Source organism: Crinia signifera, chromosome 4, assembly GCF_055691185.1.
Source record: "Crinia signifera chromosome 4, ASM5569118v1, whole genome shotgun sequence".
In the NCBI taxonomy this organism is placed as follows: domain Eukaryota; kingdom Metazoa; phylum Chordata; class Amphibia; order Anura; family Myobatrachidae; genus Crinia; species Crinia signifera.
The window spans coordinates 167,503,715-167,519,541 of NC_139220.1; the positions used below are offsets into that span (position 1 = coordinate 167,503,715).

At 48.5% G+C, this 15,827-nt stretch overlaps 1 protein-coding gene across 1 annotated transcript in view; it reads left to right on the forward strand.

The window, feature by feature from the left end:
* Window positions 1-1,972: 1,972 nt before the first annotated feature.
* The window catches only part of ALG10 (ALG10 alpha-1,2-glucosyltransferase), an 82,341-nt gene continuing 68,486 nt past the window's right edge, over window positions 1,973-15,827 (forward strand). The window contains exon 1 of the mRNA XM_083182926.1: window positions 1,973-2,123. The gene's annotated coding sequence lies outside the window, so the exon portion shown is untranslated. The remainder of the gene's footprint in view (window positions 2,124-15,827) is intronic.

The window sequence follows — 15,827 nt, forward strand, 5'->3', positions numbered from 1 at the left end:
ATAATGTGTGTCATGTGTAAGGGGCATTACTGTGTGGTATTATCAGGGGTGCAGAGAGAAAGGGGTAGGGGGTACAAATTACCCAGGCCAAAGCCTGATGGGAGGGCCCAGTGGGGGCCCTGGGCCCCCTCCCCTTAAGTGACAGCAGCAGCTGCAGCTCTTCTCCTCTGCCCAGCACACACTGCTTTGTGCTGGGTTGCAGTGTGGCCATGGAGGTGGTTAAAATACAATATTTTCTCAGGATTTTTTTCTAAGGGTATAATTTGATGAGTAATGTATATAAGGTAAAGTGGTACTACAATGTGATGTAACATGAATAAGGGACACTCTCACATGATATAATGTGAATAAAGTTGCACTACTGTGTGGCATAATTTGAATTTGGGGTAAAATTGTGTGGCCATGCCCCTTCCCAGCAAGAACGCACCCCTATTTGGGCTGCGCACCAAATGTGTGCACTGTTTCTATTTAAAATATTGCAGGTAGGAGCACCAAAATGATGACTGCTATGATGAGGGTTGATGGTGCTGGGAAAGGGGAGCAGTGTCAGAGGCGGAACTAGTGGCGGTGCTAGGGGGCACCAGCCAAAATCTTGCCTAGGGCATCATTTAGGCTAGGGCCGGCTCTGCCTTCCTCACCCACTCGCTCCCCTCAGGCTCCTTTCCCTGGGCTACAGCCTGTGAGTACTCTCCTCCCTCTCCAGGATCACCACACAGCTCCTCACTTCCATCTTGCTTAAAACCTATCTGGCTGGAACAGTTGGCGGGACCAGTGCGTAGCTCCCCGGGTGTCTCCCTCCTCCCGTGCTGTCAGTGTAGTGATTGCTGTCGGCTCCTCCACACCGACTGCTCAGCATTGCATGTGTACATGCAGACAATCACAGAGTAAGCCCATCCTGCCTTAGCGGCACACAGGAGGTGGTCACCAGCAGCTGCTGTACAGGGGAGGGTGACACTGGGGGGCACCTGGAAGAGCTGACAGATACTGTAAGCATATAGTTCAGAGTCTATCAGCGCGACATGGTTCAGGAGGTCCCAAAGAGCATGTGGGCGGACACTGTCCTAACTTTACTGACAGCCGGCAGATAGAGGAGGATGCGCAGCCGCAAGCCCGGAAGAAGCGGTCAGCGACAGACACAGCAGGGAGTCCGTGGGGGGTAGTGTCTGGGCGGGAGAGCCTGCGAGCAGGGCGGGGGAGCCGGTGGCAGAGCGCACGGCTCCGACGCCAGATGACACCTCGGCGCCTGGAGCGTGTGCTCCACCGGCTCCGCCGTAGCTACGCCTCTGACCACACCTACTTAACCCTTTATAGAGTAGGTTGTGTGCATTGGATTCTGCCTGTTTCCTTAACTTCCATCTGCCTTCTTGGAGAAAGAAACCCTGTAAATTGTTAAGCAATCATGGTTACATTGCTCATTTATATTGTATTGTATTTCTCCACATGTTGGCTCTTTACTTGAGTTCGAGTTATCTCATAATATCTTGTTACAAGCTTTTACAGTTCTTAAAGGTACAACCGTTTGATATTATTGTGATCAACTATAAACGCTATAATTATTCTGCTACAAAAACATAAATAAAATATTTAAAAAGGAAAAGAAAAAAAAAAGAGAAGAAATGAAACCATTTTATACTCTCACTTACCTACCTGACTCTCTCTATGAGGGAGAAAATGCTCTGTTTCTAGACTTCCCTGGTAATGTATGATTGCCATCACCTGTGGGGAGCTAGGTAAAGGTGTTTCACCACAGGTGATGGCAATCATACATTACCAGGGAAGTCCAGAAACGGAGCATTTTCTCCTGCATGGAGAGGGTCAGGTAGGCAAGTATGTTTATACCTTGCTGGTTGGGGAGGAGCATGGCAGACACAGTATGTGAACAAAAAGCACAGCCTGTCTCCATTGCTTAATCAGTAAGCAAACATCAGTGTTTGAAAGCTGAAAGCTATTATTTGAATATAAAGCACCGTGTAAGGTAAATACAGTACATGATTAGGTTTTTGCAAGTATTCCTACACAGGTTTCACAGAGAGAGATCTATAGCAGAATAAAATAAACCAAGACAAGGATCACTCAGTTTATACCATTGCAATTGGATGGGATTAATACAGTAGACAACTAAGGTAATACAATTAAAACTTTTACAGTATTCATTTAAAAACTAATCTTACATCTGTTCATATTGTAAATGTGGTGCTAGTTCTCCATGTAGGAATGTACTATACAAACTAAAATAACAGTGTGCTCATTGCACCTGCAAAGATCAGGGGAGTGAGCTAATGCGAACGTATTCATGCAAACCTTATGGCAGTTTTACGCAGTACATTTTCCTTACTAATACGTTATGTTTATATTAAACATCCAAATTTGTGAACATGTTCAAAAAAGAATGTGAACTGAAGACGCATACTATTGCAGGCTACCAAAACAGTGTCAAGCACTGTGCCAATATATTTCATGACATATTCCATGCTCTGTTTTGTCAGTGAAGCTAAACATACCTTTCATTTTCCGTGGTATAGAGCCAACAATACAACAAGGAATGGTTAGCCTCAGACACGAAAACACTGTTTGCAACAATTCAGCGTGTTCTTGCAGGTATGTGGCCCCTGGGTTGACAATGTCTAGGTCGACAGTAACTAGGTCAACCATTAATGGTTGACAATGACTAAGTCGGCACCTAACATGGTCAACATACCCTGGGTCGACATTGACAGAAGGTTGACACAAGCTAATTGTCGACATGACTGAGGTCAACATTCGTTTTTCACGTTGTTTTGGAAAAAAGGTGGTTTGTTTAATACTTTACTATCCAAGTGGGCATAGAGTGAGAATAAAATAGTGTGCCGAGCACAGCGAATCACTGTGTTCAGAGCCTGGTGAGGGGACCATTAGTGGTCGACCTAGACATTGTCTACCATCTGTAACTGTTCTTGCAGGTAGTTCAAAAACTTGCCAACAAGATATTAAGATATTCCCAGATATGTGACCTGCAGCAGCAAAATATTTCCAAGAAACGTAATATCTTATTTTAGCATACAAAAATACAAGATAAGTAAGAATAAAATAATTAAAAATACCCCGGGATTTTGTAAAGCCGTGCAGGTGACATCATCGGGAGGCGGGGCCGGTGCTGGGAGATCAGAGCATCTCATATATATTTCTGGTCACTTGGCACCCTTCTAATATATTCAAACACAATATGGTATTCAAAAGCAAGATTTTTATAAATATCTCCAACTTTGTCACTCTTCAGGATCACAGAACAAACCACCTTTTCTTAAGGTGATCTGCTCTCGTTTACTTACTTCCCATGGTAGAAGATGTAGGTCTTGGTGGTATCAATATATTGTTTTAGAGTAGACAATAAAAAAGGGAAACTACCAGCTCACCTTAAATGGGAGAAAGACCTCTCTCAATCTCTGTCGGAGGAAAGTTGGGACTTTAGCCCTCATTCTGGTGGACTCGGTAAGCTGCAAAACTCGCAGATTACCCAGTCCCAGAGTGCCCGCCCCATCACCGCCCCCCCCCTGCAACCATGTGAGGGTAAGTGTAATGAAGACAGATCCCCTCGCAAGTCCCGCTGCTGGATAAATCATTCCAGGGCTCTCAAATATAAGTCTGTGGAGAAGGACTTTTATTTGTGGGTGTTTCCGGCAAAAGATAAGATGGGTGGCTGATGTTGTGTGATGTCAGCTGCCCGCCCCGGGAACGCGTGTCATGCGCGCATGGGAATGCCCATCAAAAGCTTGGCATTCCCATGCCCCATCCCCCCCCCACCTTGTGCGAACACCACACCGGCAGTGCAGGTCGGTGGCACTTCTGCATAACTGATTATGTGCAGGGCAAAACCATCGGTCCCCCATGCGAATGCGCAGGGTACCGAATGAATCAAAATCAGGACCTTTATCTCCAGCACATGTTTTAAAATAAAGTTATAACTATGGGGGTTATTCAATGTGAACAGGCGGAAATATCAGCCCACACCTATTCAATCTCTTTACCTTATGCAAATTCAACTTTTTAAGAAGGTGAATCTGCATAGTGGAACAGGACGCTATCATGAGTTTTTCACAGATCCACATGTTTTCCAACTATTAGAACGTTTCCTACAGTCAGATATTGAATACTAAGCTCCGAAGGGGAAACCACTTACATTCTGTTTCATTACTTGTTTATTTGGAGGTGTGGGAACACCTTATTGGTGGTGTAGATCTTTCATTGGAGATTGAATAGCTTTGGTTGAATTGGATATTTCCGACTGTTCCCAGTGGCACTATTGTATCGGAAGTATAGTGAGAATCAGGTACACCTCAATACAGTTTAACAATCTTTTATATACAAAATCATTAACAAACAAGAAATTATACTTAGTGTATACCACATTCCTCAAAGGCAGTTACAAGAGATAGCCAGAGTCCAAACATAGGGTGCATTTCCAGGGATCTGTGGCCAGTCACAAGCACCCTGTCCTCATCTTACGTCCAATTGAAGCTGAAATCAGTCTGCAGTGATTCTGTATTTAAACTACAATTCTGGGTGGTGGTCAAGGGATCATATCCCTATATACATTAATGTGGAACCCTTAAATAGTGAATGCATATTGAGAAACCTATTGTTGCATAGAATTTTAATTTAGGTCAAATATTCGTTCATATCTGAGTACTCTGAATTGTAGTAAATCTTGTGAAATGCTAGTATATTTGGGACTTTGACAAGATTCTACAGTACTTGATCTCAGTAAACATGTATTAGTTTACAACAAATGGCTCTATTGTCTATCTTCTACTGTAACACAATGGGAGGCCAAATTCTGATTAACATACTATACAGCTATATGACACACATATACATAGAAGACAAACAGTTTTACCTAGGCTAAAAATCAACACTGACCCAGCGACTATCGGAAATGTTTCGACAGTTGGAAAAAGAGATTGAATATCTCTATTGTCTGCCAAACTCCCACAGAGTCTTGTCCGTAAAACTGACTCTCTAACCTTAGATACTTTTGATTATAACACCTAAATACACATCAATGCACATGTTTAAAAGTATGATGCAGCAAAAAACAAGTAGGGAGAAAAACAGCCAGTGCATGAGAGTCAAAGGAAATTGTATGCTGGGGTTCAAAAGTTCCCAGGGACTCTGATCAGAAAGGAAAGCTATATTATATTAAGGTGCGTACACACACAGGGGCGATTTTGTGCAAAATCATGGGAAATATGGTCGCTGAGCGACCATATTGCCTGCAATGGGAGTGTGCACCGGGTGTGCGCTCCCATTTTTGCCCCTGTGGTGATCGCTGGTCGCAGGAACATGCTCCTGCGACCAGCTGATTACCACTGCCGAGCTCCCCCCGGCAGTTTCTTTTTCATCAGCGACCATTTCTGGTCGCTGATGTAAAGTAGAAACTGAGCAATATATTGCTCAGCCATATATGGCTGAGCAATATATCTCACCCGTGTGTACACAGCATTAGAAACAGGCCAAACTTCTGGGCCAGACCATGAGATTTAAATAACTCTGCACTCCCATTTTCTGCAGCAGTGGGTAATAGGAATAACGCTGGGGGTTTCAGTAATAATGGTTCACTGTGGATGAACGCCGATAAAAGGGGAGAAGTGAGCAGCTCTAAAACGTGGCCATACTAGATACCCCTCCCACTGCAAGTCCAATACATTATTACTTTAACAGCAACATGCCAAACATTTATTTATTCACAGCAATGTGCCAGATCAGTACTTGTATCATCTACCAAAGTGGCAATTAGTGTGCTGTTTTTACCACTGAACTGTTGTGATCAGGCTGGCTGTCATGAGCACGTCTAGATATGAATCATTGTGACACCTGTTTAGCTCCAGCAAGCTATTAATTACGAATGAATAAACAAAAGTATTCTAGCTTGACATAAAAAAGATTACCTTTGTTTACAATGATGGCACATTGTGTTTGCTAAAAGGGCATGAGACAAAGTGCCAGTTTCAACAGTGTATGACATTGTGTTTTTGTTGCCATGACTATCAACATGTGAATCGCATTACTTCCCAAGTGTCTCCAGTCCTCATTGTTATAAGAGCAAAAAAAGCAAAGATAGAATTTCAATAAATATAACATTAAAGGCTGCATGAACTGGATTATGAGGGTTATTCAGACCTGATCGCAAAGCTGCTTTTTTTTCGTAAATGGACAAAACCAGGTTACACTGCAGATGGGACAAATGTAGCATGTGCAGAGAAGGTAAAGCAGGGTACACATTATTAGATATATCTGCAGATGGATTGGGCATCCTTTTTTCCATACACATTGCCCGATATGTTGTGATTGACATCAAAACTGGGTGCATTGAGCTGTCAACCACTGGCGGCTCCTGCAGCGGCTGTATGTGCGTTCGGCGGATCGCCCATACACACAGACCGATGCCCCGATATATCTTTAGATATATTGGACATTGGCTGTGCTGCACAGTCAACGTGATATATCGGTGAAAGCAGTTCAGATATATTGATGATACACATTGTCCGATGGTCCATTGATATATTAGCCGGACGATATGTTGGCCAGTGTGTATGCACCTTCAGATTTGGGGGAGTTATTTTGTTTCTGTGCAGGGTAAATTTTGTCTGCTTTTACTTTTACACTGTTATTTAGATTTCAGTTTGAACAACCCCCACCCAAATCTAATGGCCCCCATCCACGAGTATGATATGGACACTTTTTGTCTAATTCCGAGCTTCCGTAACAAGCGATCGGATGAAAAGTGGCCATATCCAATGCATTTCCTCCAACCCCGATCCAAGCCGCGTTCCTTTGATCCTCGGATTAGAGACGCAGATCATTGTGGCTGCCATGAATATTTATCGTATTTGCTGGCATTGCATACAATAACTGTGGTCATGCCGGCCAGGAGCTGCTGGGTGGGTTATTGGCGTATTGTATGCCTTGCGTTAGTGGATGGGGCCCTTAACTCTCACTGCACATGTTACATTTGCCCGACATGCAGTGCAACATGGTATTGTCCATTTGAAAAAAAAAAAAGCGGCTTTGCGATCAGGTCTGAAACACACAAGAAGAAAAAAGAAGAGAATGATTAAAAGAAAATACCCCGGTCTTGCTATCAGGATGAAACTGCAGGAGCTGGATTAATCAGACAAGACAATGATTTGCGGCATGTGATTTGGGGCCCCTTTATTCAAAAGATTATTGTGTATTTATACCCCACAGTGTTGCTCATCCCAATAACTTCATTGTGACATACACACAGAACTTAATGAAGTACAGCATCATATGTGTAACCAAAGGTACCAAAAGCCAATTACAAGGAAGGCAGGGATCCATAAAAAGTTGCAGTGTATTGTTCATCAGCTGCACAGCTAATTAGTGACCTCTGACTTCTACAAACATGGAACACCAACTGACCAGTATGAAGTTGAAGGAAGAAACTGACAAAATACCAGACCTAAAGGTGCCCATACATGGTGCAACAAGGCAGCCAGATGAGATGCGCGCTCCCGTGCACATCCCATCGCACAGCACATAAAGGGGGTTCTTCTGATTCACTCGGAAAGGCACAATCACTCTCTAATGGAAAAACCATGTGCACTGCAGGTGGGGCTGATTTAACATCTGCAGAGAGAATTAAGGTGCCCACACACTAGAACGATTTTTGGGCCGATTGGCTGATTTCCAATATATCGTCCAATGTTTACTGATAATCGGTCGAAAATCGTCCGATTTCGGTCCGATGAGCGCTCCCGTGGATCTTTAGCTGAATCTTCTGATCTTACGTGCTGCACAAAAGATCAGAAGATTTAACAAAAGATCCATAGGAACGCACACGGGATCTTAAGAAAAATCTTTGGTAAAGATGTGCGCTTGCCTGAAATCTTTTGTCCAGGACGGACAAAAGATTCCAATGCTAATTTATGCGCACATCTTACGATCGCAGATCTTTCTAGTGTGTGGGCACCTTTAGATTTGGGTGGGGGTGTACTTCAAACTAATATCTATATTGCAGTGTAAAAATAAAGCAGCCAGTATTTACCCTGCACAGAAACAATAAAACATCCCAACATGACCCTCTCCAGGAAGGACACAATGCTCTGTTTCTGGAGTTTCCTCTGAATGTGTGATTACTATCACCTGTGCCAAACAGGGTCATTGATAAGAAAGGCATTCATTCATTCATTCAGAGGGAAGTCCAGAAACAGAGCATTGTGTTGTGTCCCTCCTGGAGAGGGTCATGTTGGGAGGTATTCAAAAAGCACGGTGCTGTAGCACATTGTTTGCTTTTTGGGTACTTGTTTTCTAGCACGGCGCTCATCGCATGCCTTAATTAGTGGTATGCGATGGACCCGATTTTCAGGTCCTAAGAGCCGCACTGTACAATTTTAAAATCGCATGCCATTAAAATGGCATGCAATGCGATCAAAATGATGATTTAATTGTACATGCACCCTTATGGGTGATTAGTATGTTATATGCACCCCCATCGTTAACGCCACCGCCACTATTAACGCCAACCCAAAGCGTGGCGAGCGCAAGCCCGTGAGGGGCGGCGGTACGCGTCCTCCAACCTTTTCATACCCCCACCATCTACGTCGGCGTGGAGTTGATTTTATATAGTGTAGCGAGCGCAGCGAGGGGACGCGTAATACATGTGAAGTTATCCACGTCCGCTCGCTGCTCAAAGGATATAACCCCTTTGATACCAATGCCACATTGAACTGTACCTTTGCAGTACTTTATATAAATCCACAGCCTGACCCGCCCGGCGTTGCCTGGGAAAACCTTGGGTTTTTTTTCATTTCCAAAATCGCTGTAAAATTTTATCTTATGCTGTGCCAAAGGCCGAAGATTGTAATTTGTTTAAACCTCCGGCATAATGTTAGAGTGTGTTTGGACAGCAATGAAATCAGGTGTGGTGTTGGTGTTTGAAACACACCACTCCTGTGTTTATAGGGGATGCAGTTACAATCCCGGCGGTCGGGATCCCGGCTTTCAGAATCCCGACGCCGGAATCCCGACCGCCGAAATGCCGACACATTCTCCCTCCGTGGGTGTCCACGACACCCCTGGAGGGAGAATAAATTAGTGTGCCGAGCGTAGCGAGGCACCGGGCCCGCTGCGTGGCGAGCGCAGCAAGCCCGCAAGGGGGGGCGATCCACGTCCCCCCCTTGTCGGCATTTCGGCTGTCGGGATTCCGGCGTCGGAATTCTGAACGCCGGGATCCCGACCGCCGGGATTCAATACTGAATCCGTTTATAGCTTGTCTGTGTTGATGAATTCCACATCCACTCCTGAGATTTAGCACCTACTGTATGATGCATTTACTTTTTGTATGTTCTGTGTGTTGTACTGTTTTTGTGTATGTGTGTGTGTGTGTCTGTCCAATGTGTAAGTGTGAGATGCGCTAGGCATATGTGTGTATAGTGTGCTGTGTATAATTGGCAATTTTTAAGTGTGTGTGTGTTCTACTGTTTTGGGGTGTGTGTTGTAGTGTATGTGGGTGTCTGTTGTACTGCATGTGGTGTGTTATGTATTGTGTATATCTGTCCAATATGTAAGTGTGTTAGGTGCGCTACGTATATATGTGTGTGTAGTGTGCATGTATGGGGTGTACTGTGTACGCATACCTCCCAACACGACCCTCTCCAGGAGAGACCCAATGCTCTGTTTCTGCACTTCCCCCTGAATGCATGATTGCCATCACCTGTGTTGAAGCACCTTTCTTATTACTTGACCCTGTTCAACATAGGTGATGGCAATCATGCATTCAGGGGGAAGTCCAGAATCAGAGCATTGTGTCCCTCCTGGAGAGGGTCATGTTGGGAGGTATGTGTACGTGTGTGTGATATATGTACATCCCAAATTATTCCTAATTGTTGAAAGCCTCCACCGTAATGTGTTTGCATTCATACTCAATGAAAGCAATGAAATCACAGAGGTGTCTCAGATCTGTAAGCGCTGTACAAATCAATCGATGGTCGCCGACCATCAAATGATTTCTCCCCCACACCCAAGGCTGCGAATGGATGGATCGCGGGTGCAAGGGGGTGGGGAGCAGGTGGCACTGCAATATTTAGTCCACGTTGCGTGTGCACCAGAATGGTCCCAAGTACGCAGTTTTTAGGATAATTGGCTATCTGTAGTGTTCCCGCTAGGCTGTTTTAGTGAGGTGCTGCACCCTGCCCCTCTAGCAGCGCCCCGCTAAAACAGCCTGCTGCCTGTCCCGCCGGAGTGCACCGGTGAAGCCCAGCGCCGCCGTAGATTGCGGTGCACGGCGCTTTGCCGGCAGCTCGGGGACGTAGTCACGGCCGGGCACGCCCCCTTCATCGATGCGGCGGCCGGGCACGCCCCCCTTCAGTGATGCAGCGGCCCAAGCACACCCCCATTTGTGACGCGGCGACTCGGGCACGCCCCCATTTGTGATGCAGCGGCCCATGCACGCCCCCATATGTGACACGGCGACCCGGGCACGCCCCCTTAAGTGACTTTGGTGTGCCCGGTCCGCCCCTCCAGCGTCCTGCCCCATTTGGTTCCTAGAAGGAACACTATATCTGGCTCATAGGACTGTTCTTTAAAGGTATTATGTACAAAAGGAAACATATATATATATATATATATATATATATATATATATACACACATATATACAGGGGCGGATTGGCCCACCGGGACAGCGGGCAATATCCCGGTGGGCCGGACCAAAGCCACCTCTGTCGGGCCGTTTTTCCGGCCGGCGGCTGGACCATTCTGCCTGAAGATCAGTGGCCATGCCCCCTCCGCCAGAGCACACTGATTGACACCTGCTGTGACCCAGCAGGCCTGTGTGGCAGCGGCTAGAAGCAGGGTGAAAGCTCCAGTCCGTAGTCAGGACAGCATGCATCGGGAACCTGGCCTGCAGTGGATCATCTGTCTCCTCCTGCCAGCACCTTCCTCCTCCAGTGGCTGCCGGTCTGGGAACATCAACAGTGAGTACTTGAGTACCACTGCTAAAAGGTGGCCGCATTTTTTTTGGGGGGGGGGGGGGGGAGTCCGCTAATTTCGAGGGGGGGGGGTCACGGGTGGGGGAGGGGTGCCCGCGAATTTTGGGGGGGGGGGGGGGTGCCCGTGAATGATTTTTATTTCTCTCTCTCTCTGTGATCTCTCTCTCAAACCCCCCCTCTCTCTTTCTGTGATCCCTCCCTCTCTGCGTTCCCTCTCTCTCTATCTCGCTCTGCGTTCCCTCTCTCTCTCTGAAACCCCCCCTCTCTCTCTCTCTGATACCCCCCCTCTCTCTCTCTCTGAAACCCACCCCCCCTCTCTCTTTCTGTGATCCCTCCCGCTCTGCGTTCCCTCTCTCTCAATCTCGCTCTGCGTTCCCTCTCTCTCTATCTCGCTCTGCGTTCCCTCTCTATCTCGCTCTGCGTTCCCTCTCTATCTCGCTCTGCGTTCCCTCTCTATCTCGCTCTGCGTTCCCTCTCTATCTCGCTCTGCGTTCCCTCTCTATCTCGCTCTGCGTTCCCTCTCTATCTCGCTCTGCGTTCCCTCTCTCTCTCGCTCTGCGTTCCCTCTCTCTCTATCTCTCTCTGCGATCCCTCTCTCTATCTCTCTCTGCGATCCCTCTCTATCTCTCTCTGTTATCCCTCTCTCTCTGCGATCCCTCTCTATCTATCTCGCTCTGCGTTCCCTCTCTCTCTATCTCTCTCTGTTATCCCTCTCTCTCTGCGATCCCTCTCTCTCTATCTCTCTCTGCGATCCCTCTCTCTCTGCGATCCCTCTCTCTCTCTGCGATCCCTCTCTCTCTCTCTCTCTGCGATCCCTCTCTCTCTGCGATCCCTCGCTCTATCTCTCTCTGCGATCCCCCTCTCTCTCTCTGCGATCCCCCTCTCTCTCTCTCAGCGATCCCCCCCTCTCTCTCAGCGATCCCCCCCTCTCTCTGCGATCCCCCCCCCTCTCTCTGCGATCCCCCCTCTCTCTCTCTGCGATCCCCCCTCTCTCTCTCTGCGATCCCCCTCTCTCTCTGCGATCCCCCTCTCTCTCTGCGATCCCCCCTCTCTCTCTCTCTGCGATCCCCCCCTTTCTCTCTCTGCGATTCCCCCCTCTCTCTCTCTCTGCGATCCCCCCTCTCTCTCTGCGATCCCCCTCTCTCTCTGCGATATCCCCTCTCTCTCTCTCTGCGATCCCTCCTCTCTCTCTGCGATCCCTCCTCTCTCTCTCTGCGATCCCCCCTCTCTCTCTGTAACCCCCCCCTCTCTCTCTGTAATCCACCTCTCTCTCTGTAACCCCCCCTCTCTCTATCTCGCTCCGCGATCCCTCTCTCTATCTCGCTCCGCGTTCCCTCTCTCTCTATCTCTCTCTGCGATCCCTCTCTATCTGCGATCCCTCTCTCTAACTCTCTCTGCGATCCCTCTCTCTATCTCTCTCTGCGATCCCTCTCTCTATCTCTCTCTGCGATCCCTCTCTCTCTGCGATCCCTCTCTCTCTGCGATCCCTCTCTCTCTCTCTGCGATCCCTCTCTCTCTCTCTGCGATCCCTCTCTCTCTCTCTGCGATCCCTCTCTCTCTCTCTGCGATCCCTCTCTCTCTCTCTGCGATCCCTCTCTCTCTCTCTGCGATCCCTCTCTCTCTCTCTGCGATCCCTCTCTCTCTCTCTGCGATCCCTCTCTCTCTGCGATCCCTCTCTCTCTATCTCTCTCTGCGATCCCTCTCTCTCTCTCTGCGATCCCTCTCTCTATCTCTCTCTGCGATCCCTCTCTCTCTATCTCTCTCTGCGATCCCTCTCTCTCTATCTCTCTCTGCGATCCCTCTCTCTCTATCTCTCTCTGCGATCCCTCTCTCTCTATCTCTCTCTGCGATCCCTCTCTCTCTATCTCTCTCTGCGATCCCTCTCTGCGATCCCTCTCTCTCTATCTCTCTCTGCGATCCCTCTCTCTCTCTCTGCGATCCCTCTCTCTATCTCTCTGCGATCCCTCTCTCTATCTCTCTGCGATCCCTCTCTATCTCTCTCTGCGATCCCTCTCTCTATCTCTCTCTGCAATCCCTCTCTCTATCTCTCTCTGCAATCCCTCTCTCTATCTATCTCTCTCTGCGATCCCTCTCTCTCTATCTCTCTGCGATCCCTCTCTCTCTGCGATCCTTCTCTCTCTCTCTGCGATCCCTCTCTCTCTATCTCTCTCTGCGATCCCTCTCTATCTCTGCGATCCCTCTCTCTCTCTGCGATCCCTCTCTCTATCTCTCTCTGCGATCCCTCTCTCTATCTCTCTCTGCGATCCCTCTCTATCTCTCTCTGCGATCCCTCTCTATCTCTCTCTGCAATCCCTCTCTCTCTATCTCTCTCTGCGATCCCTCTCTCTCTATCTCTCTCTGCGATCCCTCTCTCTCTGCGATCCCTCTCTCTCTGCGATCCCTCTCTCTCTATCTCTCTCTGCGATCCCTCTCTCTCTGCGATCCCTCTCTCTCTGCGATCCCTCTCTCTCTCTCTGCGATCCCTCTCTCTCTCTCTGCGATCCCTCTCTCTCTCTCTGCGATCCCTCTCTCTCTCTCTGCGATCCCTCTCTCTCTGCGATCCCTCTCTCTCTGCGATCCCTCTCTCTCTATCTCTCTCTGCGATCCCTCTCTCTCTCTCTCTGCGATCCCTCTCTCTCTATCTCTCTCTGCGATCCCTCTCTCTCTATCTCTCTCTGCGATCCCTCTCTCTCTATCTCTCTCTGCGATCCCTCTCTCTCTATCTCTCTCTGCGATCCCTCTCTCTCTCTCTGCGATCCCTCTCTCTATCTCTCTGCGATCCCTCTCTCTATCTCTCTGCGATCCCTCTCTCTATCTCTCTGCGATCCCTCTCTATCTCTCTCTGCGATCCCTCTCTCTATCTCTCTCTGCGATCCCTCTCTCTATCTCTCTCTGCAATCCCTCTCTCTATCTCTCTCTGCAATCCCTCTCTCTATCTATCTCTCTCTGCGATCCCTCTCTCTCTATCTCTCTGCGATCCCTCTCTCTCTGCGATCCTTCTCTCTCTCTCTGCGATCCCTCTCTCTCTATCTCTCTCTGCGATCCCTCTCTATCTCTGCGATCCCTCTCTCTCTCTGCGATCCCTCTCTCTCTCTGCGATCCCTCTCTCTCTATCTCTCTCTGCGATCCCTCTCTATCTCTCTCTGCGATCCCTCTCTATCTCTCTCTGCAACCCCTCTCTCTATCTCTCTCTGCAATCCCTCTCTCTCTATCTCTCTCTGCGATCCCTCTCTCTCTCTCTCTGCGATCCCTCTCTCTCTCTGCGATCCCTCTCTCTCTCTATCTCTCTCTGCGATCCTTCTCTCTCTATCTCTCTCTGCGATCCCTCTCTCTCCATGATCCCTCTCTCTCTCTCTGCGATCCCTCTCTCTCTCTATCTCTCTCTGCGATCCCTCTCTCTCTCTGCGATTCCTCTCTCTCTCTGCGATCCCCCCTCTCTCTCTGCGATCCCCCCTCTCTCTCTCTGCGATCCCCCCCTCTCTCTCTCTGCGATCCCCTCTCTCTCTCTCTGCGATCCCCCCCTCTCTCTCTCTGCGATCCCCCCCTCTCTCTCTCTGCGATCCCCCCTCTCTCTCTCTCTGCGATCCCCCCTCTCTCTCTCTCTGCGATCCCCCCTCTCTCTCTCTGCGATCCCCCTCTCTATCTCTCTCTGCGATCCCCCTCTCTATCTCTCTCTGCGATCCCCCTCTCTCTGCGATCCCTCTCTATCTCTCTCTGCAACCCCTCTCTCTATCTCTCTCTGCAATCCCTCTCTCTCTATCTCTCTCTGCGATCCCTCTCTCTCTCTCTCTGCGATCCCTCTCTCTCTCTGCGATCCCTCTCTCTCTATCTCTCTCTGCGATCCCTCTCTCTCCATGATCCCTCTCTCTCTCTATCTCTCTCTGCGATCCCTCTCTCTCTCTATCTCTCTCTGCGATCCCTCTCTCTCTCTGCGATTCCTCTCTCTCTCTGCGATCCCCCCTCTCTCTCTGCGATCCCCCCTCTCTCTCTCTGCGATCCCCCCCTCTCTCTCTCTCTGCGATCCCCTCTCTCTCTCTCTGCGATCCCCCCCTCTCTCTCTCTGCGATCCCCCCCTCTCTCTCTCTGCGATCCCCCCCTCTCTCTCTCTGCGATCCCCCCTCTCTCTCTCTCTGCGATCCCCCCTCTCTCTCTCTCTGCGATCCCCCCTCTCTCTCTCTCTGCGATCCCCCTCTCTATCTCTCTCTGCGATCCCCCTCTCTATCTCTCTCTGCGATCCCCCTCTCTCTGCGATCCCTCTCTCTCTCTGCGATATCTCTCTCTCTCTGCGATATCTCTCTCTCTCTCTGCGATCTCTCTCTCTCTGCGATCTCTCTCTCTCTGCGATCTCTCTCTCTCTGCGATCTCTCTCTCTCTTTCTGCGATCTCTCTCTCTCTTTCTGCGATCTCTCTCTCTCTTTCTGCGATCTCTCTCTCTCTTTCTGCGATCTCTCTCTCTCTTTCTGCGATCTCTCTCTCTCTCTTTCTGCGATCTCTCTCTCTCTCTTTCTGCGATCTCTCTCTCTCTCTCTGCGATCTCTCTCTCTCTCTCTGCGATCTCTCTCTCTCTCTCTGCGATCTCTCTCTCTCTTTCTGCGATCTCTCTCTCTCTCTCTGCGATCTCTCTCTCTCTCTCTGCGATTTCTCACTCTCTCTGCGATTTCTCACTCTCTCTGTGATTTCTCACTCTCTCTTTCTCTGCAAAGGCAAAAGGGGGTTACAGCTTTTAAGAAGGGCTCCCCTACCTTCCTTCCCCCCTACACGGCCCTCAAAAGACTCCACCCCCTTTTTTGGCTCCACCCCTTTATAGGGCTGCTTTCCCAGATTTCCCGGGCTGGTTTT